The 14,955-nt window shown below is 40.7% G+C and overlaps 1 protein-coding gene across 2 annotated transcripts in view; it reads right to left on the reverse strand.

Annotated features, from left to right (window-relative positions):
* Window positions 1–14,955, reverse strand: part of LOC309696621 (V-set and transmembrane domain-containing protein 2-like protein) — a 57,449-nt gene that overhangs the window by 37,750 nt on the left and 4,744 nt on the right. The window contains exon 1 of one of the 2 annotated variants that reach the window (XM_082517917.1): window positions 12,125–12,204. The exons of the other annotated variant lie outside the window; for it this stretch is intronic. The gene's annotated coding sequence lies outside the window, so the exon portion shown is untranslated. Of the gene's footprint in view, window positions 1–12,124; window positions 12,205–14,955 lie in introns of those variants that run through there. 2 annotated transcript variants of the gene reach the window in all.

Genomic DNA, 14,955 nt, shown 5'->3' on the forward strand with positions numbered 1-14,955 from the left:
CAGTCATAGATTTCTAAGTTTATGGGCTTATTGAATGCCCAAACATTTCACATTGTAAAAACTTAAAAGGAAACGTTGTGAGGCACTTTACAAATCTAGAAAAATGGCACTGCAACAATTATTTGACTGCTACCAAAACTGCCAGGTAAACAGGAGAAAACCCTATTTACTGTTCTACTTTGCAGAAAAATTGTGAGCTTATTCAAATGGATGGATCAGCTGCAGTTTTATTTACCATAGTGCTTTTGCCTGTCTGTACTCTGGTTTATTACACTTGGAAAATATCATATTTACACATCATTTGGGATTACGCTGTATATGTATTTGTTCTTCAGCAAGACATTTTAGCAAAAGCTAAGGAAGCTGCTAGCTCCCAATGTTAGGCAGTCTCACAAAAAAATCAAGGTGATATACTGAAGAGGTTGGACAGAGGACAGACAGCGGCTGTGTGAATGCAATATGAGGATTGTTAGAGCCTGGCAGGCCTTCAATTTATTGCAGTGTCCTGATAGCAAAGCTGAACATAAATAATACTCCACTTCACTCCTATGTGAAACAGCTGAACTGTTGGGTCTCTGATTAACTATAAATACCAAGCAATACAGTTTGTTTAACAATCTTTTGTTAAAACCACATTTTTGAGACAAACAAGTTGCACGAACCAGAAATTTTCTAATAACTTTGCAGTCTCTCTGGTGGTAAAAGACCCTGAGGGCAAGAAGAAATGGCTAGATATAGCTGGGGTTGCCTCAAGACAGAGCTTGGGCTCTGGAACCAATGTGAAGTTGCCCCTAGTGAGAGAAAACGGACAGGGGTGGGTATACTTGTGCCCATGGGGGTGTCTGTATGATGGGGTTTTCCCTGTGGATGAGAGGTTTGCTTTCCTGCAGCTTTACGTCAGGGAATGTGTCCTGACTGTTCTTATGTGCAAAACGACAGGTCAGTGTACCCAAGAGTTCCTTGGTGCTTGAGGGTGGCCCTGTTAGGGACCACATTGTCCTGCTCGGGAACATCTATACACATGCTGGCAATGACAGTGTGACCTGGGGGGGTGTGACTGGGAGGAATTCGCTGCCTGATCTGAACCTGTGCAGTATTTTGTTGCTCCTGGCTTCGGGAAGACCCAGGACATGAAGAGATCTTGTCTGTCAGATGACTTGGGGAATACATTGCTGTCCCCCTGGATGAGCTGGAGGAGGTGACTGTGGAGAAGGAGGTCTGAGCATATGGACGGAAGGATGTGCAGTCTCACTTCAATGTTGCTCATTACATTAAAAAAAAAACATAAAAGAGTGCCTCAGGATTCAAAACAGCAGCTCAAGAAGCTGAGGGTAGGAAATAGGTACTTGGCCTACTTTTTGAAAGTTCCCTAGAATTTTAAAGAAAATCACATTTGATTAATCAGAGGTGAAAAAACACACCGCCTGTGATAGGCGAGTGCCTGCCCTGCCTGCATCAGGACCGGATCTTTTCATCTTCTCTGCAGCTGCCACATCAGTGACACCTCCGCCACATTAACGTGCAGAAAGGGAGAAAAGGAAGAGAGAAAAAGTGGGGGTGAGACGAGTGTGAGACACAGCCAAAAAAGATTGAAAGAAAGACAAAAAAAAAACCAAAAGAGAGAGCATGACTTTGACACAGCAGATTAAAAAAGAATAACAGGCGTGAAAAGTGTCACATCTAATAGGGACACGACACATCAGGCCTCCTCCGAGACGCCGAGCTGTCACACAGGAACAACTCTCTCTAAAAACAGAACGAGCGGCGGCGTTGCGGTGCTAATCAGAGGCGACGTTGGGAATACAACTCCTCAGTTGTAATCTATTTGCAGCAGCGACACTGAGCTTCATTTGGAGCAGATTTCATTTGCAGTGTTTGTCTTCCTGAAACTACAATTTGGTTGAGCTAATGAGTTTGATGTATCGCACATCTCAGGACAAAAGCAAGACATCACAGCTTATCAGGGGCTCACTGTTACAGGCACAATAACGTTTAATCCAAAAAGTTGTGAATTAGTTATTTGATCAGCTCTTTATCCATGTTTGAAATACGGGAAGACGTTATAGTAATTTGGCCGTAGAACTTCCAATAAAAAATATGTTTCCGTTCTGTCCATTTAGGATCTTTGGAACTCAAGAATTAGTCATAATAGGCAGAAATGATATCTCCGCTGACTGTTAATTCTCTTATTAATATCATATCACATCTTTCATAATGAACAAAAGCTATTCTCACATACACTTCCTGGTTCAGTCTTTCTCTTCATTCTACATCAGCAAATTGATTTATACTAGGAAGCAGTTTCACTCTAACTTATAAAAGCAATGGATCCAGTTTCAACTTGAACAAAAGACTCAACTCAGTGTCCACTTTAGTCACTTGTTTTGATTCTTTGAGTTCTATTTCCCCATCCTCATAAGAAAACTGCTAAATATTCAATATTTGTGAACAAGATGTTCTAGATGCACATGTCTTTTTAAGGCAACATGGCAGAAAGACTGAAAGTGGACTTGAAACTGACAATGATAACAGAAGTCGCTGCTTGCATGCAAAAGACCCCCAGTTTGAGACTGGAAGGGGACGAATCCAGTCTCAGGTGATCACAGGCTACTGTATTCCTTGTGCCACTTGAAGCCTGAATGAATGGGAGGGTTATGTCAGAAAGGGTATATGGTGTAAAATGAAATCAAATATGTAGGTCCAAATGCATGGCAACTCCTTGGAAATATGGGAGAGGCGGAGAGTACAATTTAGAATAAGTTGCTTTTTCTTTAATTTTATTTCTTCACAGGTTTTCTCAATTTACTACAGGAGCATTTCTATATAATAAAGGTTCAGTTTCCCCATGATATCTCAGAGTGTTTAATATCAGATAATAGATACATTAACAGGTCATTAGGCAGTAGTTTTATTGGTACAGTCCTCTTAACAGCCAGTGGGATGTATGTGGCCTACAAGGTATGAAATGATTACAGTGCATTTCTTTATTACCAATTACAAAACCGCTAAAACATGCTATGCTAAAGCTATTTTAACACATGGCTAAACTGGGTTTTTTTTCTACTTATATATGAAGGCAAAACATTAGTCTACGTAGGCAATAACACTGAATAGACACGTCCCTGAAAATGCCAAATAAATCATCAATAAAAACGACAACAATTACAACTGATAACAGCACAGCATCTCTGCCACTGTAGAGGCTGTGATAATGGTCAAAAGTATGAAGACCCACATTATAAAATACAAAAACTATTGTTTACACCTCAAAGTTGAATTTTCACAAAGCACAAAATACAAGAATTGGGTACATTGTAACTTCCGTTGTAATTTTGTACACTCTGCGTGGTCTCCCCTCTCATATTTAAAGAACAACCCTGTTTCTGAGTGTTTAGTTTGTGGGTCAAAAGTCTAAACGATCCAACAATCCAAACGATTGCCACAAACGGAGAAATCAGCGTTTAGCACGTTCACACCTTCTTGAACACATTTAGGCTATTTTATGAGTCACATAAGCTGAACTATCAGTGCAACACAGAAAAAAGGTCCATTGTTTATAGAAACTGTGCTAATTAAAGCTTGTTAAATCAATTATATATTACACATTGCACTTGTGATTTACTAAATGTTCTGGCACAAACAGATTGTCTACACATTGGGAAATAAAGGATACATTTATATAATATAAATTAATTTATATATTATTGCATTTATTTTATATTATAAACTTTGATATTACATTTAGATATTATAAACCAAAGCGTTGTAAAATAATATACGACATTTCTGTCTGCTAGAGGCCAAATCAGGTTTTCTGGCCACTGTGATGTTGGTGCCATTTACTTTAAAGCATGCACACCCACACCATTTTTAAATCCCGAAGACATTTACCCAGAAATGTACTGGAACAAAGAATAAAATGGCCACAGAACTGCACTGAAAGAATTCTAACAGAGGAAACAGGGACATTTCCAAATGTACTGCTAAGAACCATCATCTCTAGCCAAAGCATCCCTCCAGTCAAAAGGTGATCTGATATGCAACATATTCTCATCACTAATCCCTTGTCTGCAGTTTGAGCTTCAGCAGCGAGCAGTTTCATGCCTAAAGCATCCCTCTAGTAGCAATTCAGCTGGATATGCAGCATGCTCTCATCATGCTAGCGTGTCATGTTTAGGGCAATGTAGCTCCAGTATTGAGCAGCATCCTCTCTAGCCAAACTGTTCATTTCTAAGCTGCACAGCCAGATGCTGACAGAAATCCACCCAGGGGACGGTTAAGCACAGCTCTGAGTGGCCTCATCCACAGCCTTTGTGTTGTGGCAGAATATTCTCAGCATGTCTCGGCTGGAAAACACTCAAAATTCTTTCACTGTTGAGGTGCTTTGCCCCTCGTTCTAGTAGATGCCTGTTGACTTTATTTTCATATAGTGCTGGCTTTCTTGCTGAGACTCTTAGGAGAATAGGAGTTTGCTTAATTTAGCAAAAACATTAGGAGCAGGAGAAAACAGCTTGGCTATTAAATAAACAAACAAAGGTTTAACCAAGCTCCTCATAAGCTAATAATTTTTTTTTCTTGATTTTTGCTAGTTGGAGAGAGCCCATTTCTCTTGTTAGGTGACCTGGACTAACCATAATCTGCTTCCACTAATTATAGTTCTGTTCATCTTACTCTCATCAAGAAGGCTGAATCGTTCTATACAGAGTTTCAATACATAAAGTGCTTTGGTATATACACATATATTAAAGATAAAAACACGAACATGCATTAGAGTTTGCCAGGAAAGTTAACAATTCACACTTCAGTGACCAAATAACAACTTCTCCTTTATTCTTCTTAGCAAAGGCTAGTGATGCTTAATGCTGAAATAATTAGCAGTTCAACTCAGTTCAGCTAATTTCTTTACAAAGCACTAACGTTCAATGACAAATACTAAATTTATTGCATTACTCTTTCATATCACTTAAAATCATAAATTAAATTCATTTGGATTTGGAGAAACGGTCAGACAAAAGACTTAATTTAAGGCTAGGATAATAGGTATTATATTAAATAGCATGAACTGATTACTTGTTAATTAATTAAACAGAAACATTTTAACTGTAACTCTAACAGGCTGGTCCAGAGCTGTTATTTGCCATGCAACCAGCCATTACAAACCACACTGAGAAAATACATTTTCTCTTATGCACTTCTTCCACACCAAGCTGAGTGAAATGCTATTAGTGTGTTTGTGTACATGTGCTTTTTCACATCTCATTCTACACTGCCCACAGGTATCAAGCTGTCCAACTCAGCAGCCCTTTGTAAATACCATGCAGGGCCTTGGACATGGCCAAGAGCTTATTAGTTGGACATGAAAGACAGAATTTGTGAATCACTGGCAGTCGGCTAAAGGAGGAAAAGAGCATGATTGGATTCAACAAGAGTGTCCCTGTCAGTGTGTGTGTGTGTGTGTAAACCCAGAACAATATTTTAAACAACTACGCACGTGCTCTGGTTAATTTAGCTCGAGTTTTGGTAATTGCAAACCCAACCACTGGCAGTAGATTCATTCACAGGCAGCAGTCACACACAAATGTCCACACTTTGTCTGTGTCCGTATACATTCACACCTGCTGTGTAAGGGAGAGGCTCTCTACAGCAGTGTAATTAGGCCTGGTATCTGCAGAAACATTTTAATGGATAACCCTGCTTGAGAATGGCCAGGGGCAGCACACGTAATTGAGCATGGTGTGTATATGTGCTGGCTTGTGTGTGTGTGTGTGTAATTCACAAAGGGAGGGCTACAAAAAGGGCAATTCTTGCTGCTTGCTTTGTTTTGTTTCAGCTTTCTTGATTATGTGTGCAGTAGCACCTAATGAATGTGGATTTCAAAGCACTGTGTCTTTGCGATCACACAGATACTCAAGGATCTGAGAAGAGATCTGGTGGGGGAAGCCAGTGATGCTTTCATTGTTTTTTCTCTCAACTGAGTGGGGGTAGGAGGTCGGGGCGAGTGTTACTAGATTTGATATGCGGGAGTTGACCTCTGAAATTAAAGGTATGCTCTCTTCCTTTTCATTTGTTTATTTGTGGCTACCTAAAAACTCATTCAGAGGTGTAACCAGGAAGTGCGCTGAGTAGCAAGACTTGAGGAACTTTAGTTGATGTCATTGAGCTGTCTGGTGTACACAGCTACAGTCTATAAGGACGTTTTTTACGGGACTCCGTGAAAATTGCATCCCATCATTTGGTAGCTTCCAGAACCACCTTTACCAGCAATAACTAGAAGAAACAGTAACAGTTATGACTTCATCAGTTTCTTATATCACTGTTGAGGAATTTTGGTACACTCTTATTTACAGCGCTGCTTCAGTTCATTATTTTTGGGCATTTGTTAGTGCACAGCTCTATTAAGTTCCTGCTACAACATTTCACTCAAGTTGAGATCTGGACTTTGACTGGGCCATTGCAGCACCTTGATTCTTGACTTTTTTTCTTTTTATTCCCAGCCATTCTGTTGTAAATTTTCCAGTGTGACTGGGATTTTTGTCATGTTGCATGACCCAATTTTTGCCAAGCTTTAGCTGTCGGACAGATGGTCTGGCATTTGATTCTAGAATACTTTGGATTTTGCCAAACATGGCTCTGTGCTTTATAGCCAAACATCTACACTTTGGTCTCGTCTGTTGGGACATTGTTCCAGAAGTCTTGCGGTTTGTTCAGATGCAACTGTGCAAACCTAATCTATGCTTTCATGTTCTTTTCACTGAGAAGAGGGTTTCTCCTGGCAACCCTTCCAAAACAGCCACAGTCTTTAGTCTGTTTCAGTCTTTAGTTCAGTTCTTTAATTGAATTTGAACTTGCTAACCTTGGTCTGTAGAGTCTGAGATGACTAGGAAGCTGCTGAGTAGTAAGACCTGGAATCGCAGAACTGCAAAGATTCCTGTGAAAACCAACTAATTTCTGACTATTAGCCAATGGACAAACTTTCACTAGCAACTTTTGGGTAGTAGTTACTTTCACAGAAGCTACAGGACGCTTATATCAAGAGCAACATACAGTATTTAAATCCAGCAATGATTTTAATTTTATCAAGCAGAAGCATTTGGTGACTTCTTCATCGTGCAATTTTCCAATTTCCCAAATTACCTCTGACACCTCAGCAGGGCAGGGCAAAGCTCATTGTTGGGCCTGAAAGGGTTTCATATTAAAGGCAATGCTGACTGAATAATGTAACCTTTCCATGCCGCTATTGAAACAGTGACTCAGAAAATCATCAGAATGTACTGTAAATGCTTGGTTTGATATCAGCCACATGAAAGAAGCAAACACATTAAAGCAATCTTCAAAGTCAGCTCCCCCCATATGATTGAAGTCATGGGAAGCTGCCTGCTGATTATGTCATGGGTTGATTTCAAAGGACTGACACGGGGCCCCATAACATCACAGCATATAGAACAGCAGGAGTCACTGTACTTTCTTGAGAGCCTCAAGTCCTTAAGAGGCAGTTGCCATGGTGAGGAATGGGTGTGTGAAACAATCAAAGTAACTTGCATTTGAGAAGTAGGAGCTAATGAAGCTCACATGCTGAAGGATAACTGCAGCCTGCATAAGCAAGGAGACCAAAGCTGACTGCTGCTGACAGGTTTTATCAGCTACACCAGGTGTTTTTACATATCCAGCTGATTGGTTTTCTAAAAGAGACTCCTCCAAAAAAGCCAACTTAAATAGGAATTTAATATGGATGTGATACTTCCCCTTACAAAGATCTGTGGCATGTGACTGAAAGGTCTGTAAAATTCACAAAGACTGGACTTTTATGTGAGCTCCTCAGGACTGTAGGATAATAAATCCCATGACACAGCATATTGATGCATCTTAGTTGAATTATTCATCAAAAGATTATTTACATGAAGTAGTTTTGTTATTGCAGAAGTCAGACAGGTTGTCAATGTGACTGACATTGTGCTTCTTGTTGTAGCAGCCAAAACTACAGAGTTAGAATATGTATCTACCGCACATACCTGCTGCAACTGAGGACATCACGAGCAGCCTTTTCTGGCCTTCAGCAGAGCAGCTCATGTAATGAATATTACATGGTAGCTCAATGGACTTGGATGATTGTTTTCATAAGTCTAAACCGTAGCGCTAAATGATGAGTTCACTGCAAATGAGTGACGCGACAGCCTTGCAACCACACCCAAAGGTGGTGTGGTTGATTCATTCCAAGCTCAACAAAAATGAAAACCCAGCTTTTCATTTTATTTATTCCTTCACAATTATTTTCTTTTCTTCTTTGCACATAAAGCTTTGTGTGATGCCACAGTGCCATACAGCACCAGGATTTCATTCTTTCTTTTTCGGTGCATAATGTACAGCTTGGCCTAAAAGACTAAAATCAGTTCAGTTTTCCGTAAATGAGTCATAAGGAATCAACATTGAGCTAACTTGTAATACAGCTGCCTACTCTGGGAAAAAAAAGCAGCAGAAATCAGAGGGACTCTTCAGAGAACAATGGTACTTCACTAAATTATGTGGCACCCCGCTGAAGGCTGAGGAGCTCTTTCAGGCTGCAAATGACTGATCCTGGACCATGGATACATAACGTTCCCCTCTTCGCCTGCCTCCTTCCTCCTCCTCCTCTTCCTGCTTCAGTGAGACTGCCAACAGATGAATCCTGCCAAGTGCCTCCCCAGGAGAAGTGTGTGTGTGTGTTTGTGTGTCACTCTCTCTGAGTCTGAGAGTCTTTGTTTATGTGTGTATGTCTCTACTTTGATGGCAACGTTGGCAGTAATGTGTCTAATGGAAGATAAGCAACACTCTCTCAGACAAGACTTCACAGCCTAGCACTTCGCTCAACATCATCATGCTGAGAGGGAATAGAGGGAATACTCTATCCCCCCCTCTCCATCACTTGGCACGTATACACACACACACACAATTCAGTAGTGTACATCCATGCAAAGCGCACACACTGAGACACAGAACACAGAGGGTTTGGATCATCTCTGTCAAAGCTGGCTTTATCATTTCTCACACAGTGTCCACAGGGCTTCGCACGCCTGCACGCGCAGCACACATCCACGGGTCAGATGATGAGTTCCCAGAGATGAGTTTCTGTTATAGAGGGACACCTCAGAGAAAGTGTAGTTTTGGTAGCTGTCTGCAATCATTTCCCCTCCCAAAGTGTCCACCCCCACCTCCACCCACGCACACACAAAACCATAAAGTCTTTGTAAGTGAGCGCGGCAGAAGGTACTTGCACAGAAAGACAGAGTGAGAGTCCTTGACTGCCGGGTGACCCCCGCAGCTTGTTTGTGCCGATTTTGAAGAGAGTTCCGATCGAGGGAGAGGAGAGGTCTCGTAGTGTAGTACACACAACACGGCGAGCAGTGACAGCCGAGGAAAGGGAGGAAGAGGTGATGGAGGACACAGAAGGTCTAAGACCACATTGTCTAGCAACGAGCAAAACACCTGAACCGGTGCCATGCTTCCATACAGGTTAGCCACGTTTATCGTCTTCAGTGACTCCGTGTTGTTTTGTCAAATAATATCTTTTCTGGTCGCAGAACAACTATAAAATAGCAGGAGTGACATTTAAATGTTCTGGCCATTTTCTTTTTTTTTTTTTTTTAACTGGTCATTTTTTCTTAAAATCCATTATTTATTTAATTCACTTTCTACATGAATATAAAACAAACTGGGTGGAGCCACAGAACAGCAGCTTCACTTCAAAACCTGCAGGGTTAACCTTGTGCTTATTCACATCAGTCCAAGTACAGTAATGGCCTATTACAGTGGCAAGACTGCATAAGCCAGACTGTCCCTAAAGTCAGTCATTGTGTTATAATTTCATTAACTGCAATTTTGTTAGAGTTAATTGACTAAACTGATAAAATCCTTAAAGAGCAACTCACTGAAAAATGTATTCAAAAACACTATGAGCATTTAATTTTCACCACACAAAGACCGCCTGCGGTGCTCATGCACCTGTTACTGTCAGGAAATAAGTGACAATGTCTGTGACTAATCATATGAGTTTCTAAGACACTGTTAAATAATTACAATACTATCACAGCCCACCTCTGTTCGCCATACATTGGCTCTGTTTTAAAAGGCTACCCAGATAAATTGTGGCTGGCTACTCAGGTTAAGAGAGTGCTCTGGCCAGTCATCCTGGTCGCTTCACACGCCACCGCAATATCCTCACAGAATCATTTCCATTTATGCTTGCTGTTAAGGCCACTGCAGTATTCTCCTGAAGAACAGGCGTCACCACTAAGACAATACACTCACATCAACTCTGATAAAGGAAGGGTCAAAACTGGAAGCAATGACATTGCAGTGTTTTTTCCAAAGAGGTTCTAGTTTTCAGACTGCTCCAACACATCCCTCTGTATATCTGTGTCGCTATCAGCGTTGCTGTGAAACGACAGTGAATGCCACCGGATGTGACATCATTTTTGGCGCATGCCACTGTGCGACAGGGAGTAATCGGTGAGCATAAAAGCACTCTTTACCCCATTGACTTGCACTGCCGCTGGTGGCTGTAACTTTTGTTTGGCTCTGTTTCTCTTAGCAAGCAACCTGTAGTAGGTGGAGAACTGGTTCATGTGTCACTATCAGTGTTGGGTAAGTTACTTTAAATTAGTAACTTAGTTACATTACTAGTTACTTCTATCAAAAGTAACTCAGTTACTTCAAGTTACTCGTTACTTTCAGAGTAACTAGTTACTAGGGAAAGTAACTTTCGTTTTACTCAGAATTCTCTTGTTAATGTGTTGCTTCCGTAACTGGATATCCAGCAAGATTGCCATTCTTCTAGCTTGCTTACGTGCCACAAGTGCACTGTGCCACCTACCAATAGAAAGGAAAAAATAATGTGCACATTTCCACGAGAGAAATCCCACGCCTGATTCTATCCTAGCCTGCTTTTTACATCCAACACAAAAACTGCAGTCGTGGTGCTTTCGATTGTACTCAGAACTCGGAAATTCTGCCTTCTGAATAGGAAGATGTAGGCAACACCAGACTGAAGATGAGCTGCATACAGGGCTGGACTGGGACAAAAAATTCGTCCCGGGCATTTTGACTAGAGACCGGCCCACCATTATAGGAAAAATCATAAAGCCTTTGAATAAAAATAAGCACTGTTGTGACAGTGATGTTCACTGTTTTGATGGTATATATGCATCAATCTATCAATCGTTTGTTGTAAGACTCAGATAATTATTTTTTTAAAAGTGACATTTTAAATGAGAATAAGAAAGTATTTCTTTGTGCCCCCCTTTCCCTTTTAATGCCCTACATGGACCCCTGGCAACACTTTGCTAGACCCGCCCCTGCACAGTTACCAGCTGTCAGCTACTTAGAAAAGGATCCTGGTGTTATTTGTCTCTCACAAACAGTTCATAACTTCCCTTCAACTCATTCATGTCACCTAAAAGGTAAACCTGTTTCTCCATCACAGCTCTGATGATCCAGTAAGGACATCTCCTGGTTTCATCTTCATGTTTCCCTCTCATCACAAAACCAAACCATATCATGACCAGCAGGTTTACAGCTGTGGCTCCAGCCAACATCAGCTGATACTAGAAACTAATATTAAATAACTTCTAACAACAGCTGATCAAGCTTAAAGGTGCTGCTGTTGTTTACCGCGACATCCGCTGGTTTCCTCTTTCTGGCGCAAAGTGGGCGATAAACAAACAAGAGAGAAAAGCCGATCAGCTGATCATTGATCAGTTTCATGATTGAAGTAGAAACAGGAGAGAGATGGTGAGAGGATGAGAGAAGAAGAGGCAACTGTGCAGCAAAGACACAGAGTAACTCCAGCTTTGTGTCTTTTTCATTGTAGCTGAAACATAAACTGTGTTCCTTTTCACCTCAATACGAAACGCGTGATATTTTCTTTGAATACGAGACGATTCCGTTTTTTACTGGACGGTTGGCAACTCTAATAATTAACCTTATGAACAAAATAAAGTTCAACATCAGTAACATAGCACCCACCCAGCTGTATAGAAACTCCGTCATGCTAGCTAGCACGCAGTACGAAAAAGTCAGCATAACGAAAATAAACTCCACCTAAACTTGGTTCATATCTGACCCAGATGGACTGCAGGTCATAACTTCTTACCTGAAGTTCAGTTCACCTGACACTCTCGGACCGGCGGCCGATTCAGGTCTCTCCTCTTGCCTCCCTTTTCCTTCATCCACCTGCTGGCCTCCACCACTTGCTAATGTTATTGAATTTGTGGAAGCTCCGCGATAGCCACCACACGAAGTAACGAATAAGCCTACCTAAATCCCAGTAACGAGTAACGCGTTCCCGGTTTTGGCATAATAACTAGTTACCGTGCTCGTTACCACAATAATAACGTAGTTACTGTAACGCGTTACTTAATAACGCGTTAGTCCCAACACTGGTCACTATGCACACCAAGGCTACAAAGAACAGGGACTACTTTTACCAGCTGCAGATATCTGAGAGGCAGAAGCGTATGGATCTGTTCTGTTGTCTGTGATGGTTCTCAGTCATCCAGGTCATCGTAGTCTAAGGAGCTTGAAAAGAAAAGCGTCTCTTGAAGACGTTTCACCTCTCATCTGAGAAGCTTCTTCACTTCTGAACTGAATTGAGCATAAATAAAATCTAAATCACCACACAGTCATCATGTAGCTATAACTTGACTATGCTTAGATAAACAGCTAAAGTAACAAAAATCGCATTAGTGTCCAAAACTATATTGAAGTAACGTTATTATGGATGGTCCCATCTAAGATTCTTTGCTGGCTTGGTTTAAGCTCAGGATACTTTAAGGAAAGCAATTTAAATCTGACTGTGAAACAAATCCAAAACTTGAGCAGTCGTGCTGTGCTGAGACTAACAATACCAAAGTAGCTACCCACCAAGTTGCTGATCATTACCAACCCAGACCCTCCAAAACACCACTTTCAGCTAGTCTTTAATTGTGTTAATTAAAGCAGCTCTCAAGGTTTTGAGAGTTTGTTTTCAGAAATGCTAAATATGTTCACTCTCAGCAGTGCCTAGGTGTTTATTTGCTTTTGGTAACTGAAGGAGCCTTTGGGTTAATTATGCCACCCCTAGGAAGAAGCATGACCCATCAAACTGATTACGTCTATGACTACAACTAAGAGATTTCACATTTTATTTTATTACTTCAAAATAATAAATAATAATCTAGAGTTTCCACTACTTTGTGGCAGTGCTTGAAATGAAACAGCTATCATGAAGACGTAGCTATCCGCGAATTGCGAAGAGCAGGAAGAACCAGCGCCTCTTAATGTGAAAATATCACAAATTACCATTCTGAGTACACTTTGCTCACGAAAAGATGTGCAGGCAAAGTCGGGAAGACATGAAAAAGATTGATTTTTAACTCCTGAGAAAACTAAGCTGTGTATTTTGCAGAGGGAAGGTGCAGCTACAGTGGTAAGTTCTCTTCTTTGTGTAGTTTATCCTAGGCTGCCCTCCAGCACTTGTCTCCTCAGTGAGGAGTATATACTAAGGTCAGGACCTAAATGCATTGGCTCTACCTACTGCTGAGCACCAACAAGCTTTAAAACTGTCAGCCTGTCCCTCTCCCTCACCCGTCCTTCCTGTTTGTTCTGACACAGGCCTTCTTTTTCTATTTTTGAATCACTTTCTGTGCAGCACATTCACTGACAGTAGCAGAGAGACAGAGAGAGTATACGCCTGAAGGAAATTCAGGCTACAAAACCTATAAGGAAGAAAAACAACAACCCAACACATATTGTCAAATTAGCCATCTTATTGACAGTCTAATCATTTGAGAGGCAGAATAAACAGAGGCTTGTATATGGTGGTGCATCAAAGGAATGCTGATAGTTTCATTTCCAAATAATTAGATTTTTAGTGATTAATTGTTGTCTATGAGAAAACTGAAATTTTCACAGTTTTTCAAAAGCTATTGTTTTTCCCCATCAACACTAACAAAAAACAACCATATCTTATTTATGATGGCACCAAAGAGAAAAATCCAGCAACCTCAAATACTTAGCATTTTTTAAATAAATAATTCAAACAAATGTTTATCAAACCTGCACTCAATTCATCTGTTAATTGCCAAATCAATCACATTGATCAACAATGTTGTAAACCCCCATATGCAGTGTTGGGTTGGGTGTACAGCGCACTACACCCTGTGTCCTGAATCCTATTTATTATCCTCTTTAACTCATAACACAAAACTTTAACAGATCTTTAAACTGTAGATCACAGTTTTTGTTGAATATTGTAAAAATGAAGATATGCCTTGCTCTTGAAGCCAATATTCACCTTCTATGTATTAACCCAGGAAACCATCTTTTCCCCGGTGTTAACAAAGCAGCCTGAGACATAAAAAAAAAAAACCCAACATTGATGCAATCACCTCAAGTTTGTTGCTCTGTTAAGAGTGGTTATTTCTGTAAGATGACGTGCAGCTGTGTACAACTCATCCCCAATGTTGCCATTTCCTCATGGCAGTTAGTTATGGTGGCTACATTTTACCGATGTTCCTAATCCCAGCTACAAAGCTCTGGCTGATTGACTGGAAACAGGATTCAATGCGCTCAGCTACTGATCTATTCTCCACCCACTCAAAGGAAGGATATGGCTACTAATTCAGGGGATGATGTCGAGAATCACATTAAGTTTCCAAATGCTTTATCAATGCTTTCCCATTAAAGTACGTAATTATAATCATGGGGCTGGCTTAATAAGCCGTAAAATTTAGCACTAAACAGTAACACGTGCAGTGCATTTATTTTGCGTCTAAAGAATTTATCCTGTGTTCTCTTGGAAAGGCTAGTAAATGCATGGTCCACGGTCACGAGGCCAAAGTTGAAGTATGACTCACTAACAGACTGAGGAGCAGATGTGAAAACTGAAACACTGCGCTCATTTTCTTCATTACCTTTTATTTAACTGAATATTGTTACAAAATC

Source organism: Aulonocara stuartgranti (assembly GCF_965226115.1).
Source record: "Aulonocara stuartgranti genome assembly, chromosome: 20".
NCBI lineage: Eukaryota > Metazoa > Chordata > Actinopteri > Cichliformes > Cichlidae > Aulonocara > Aulonocara stuartgranti.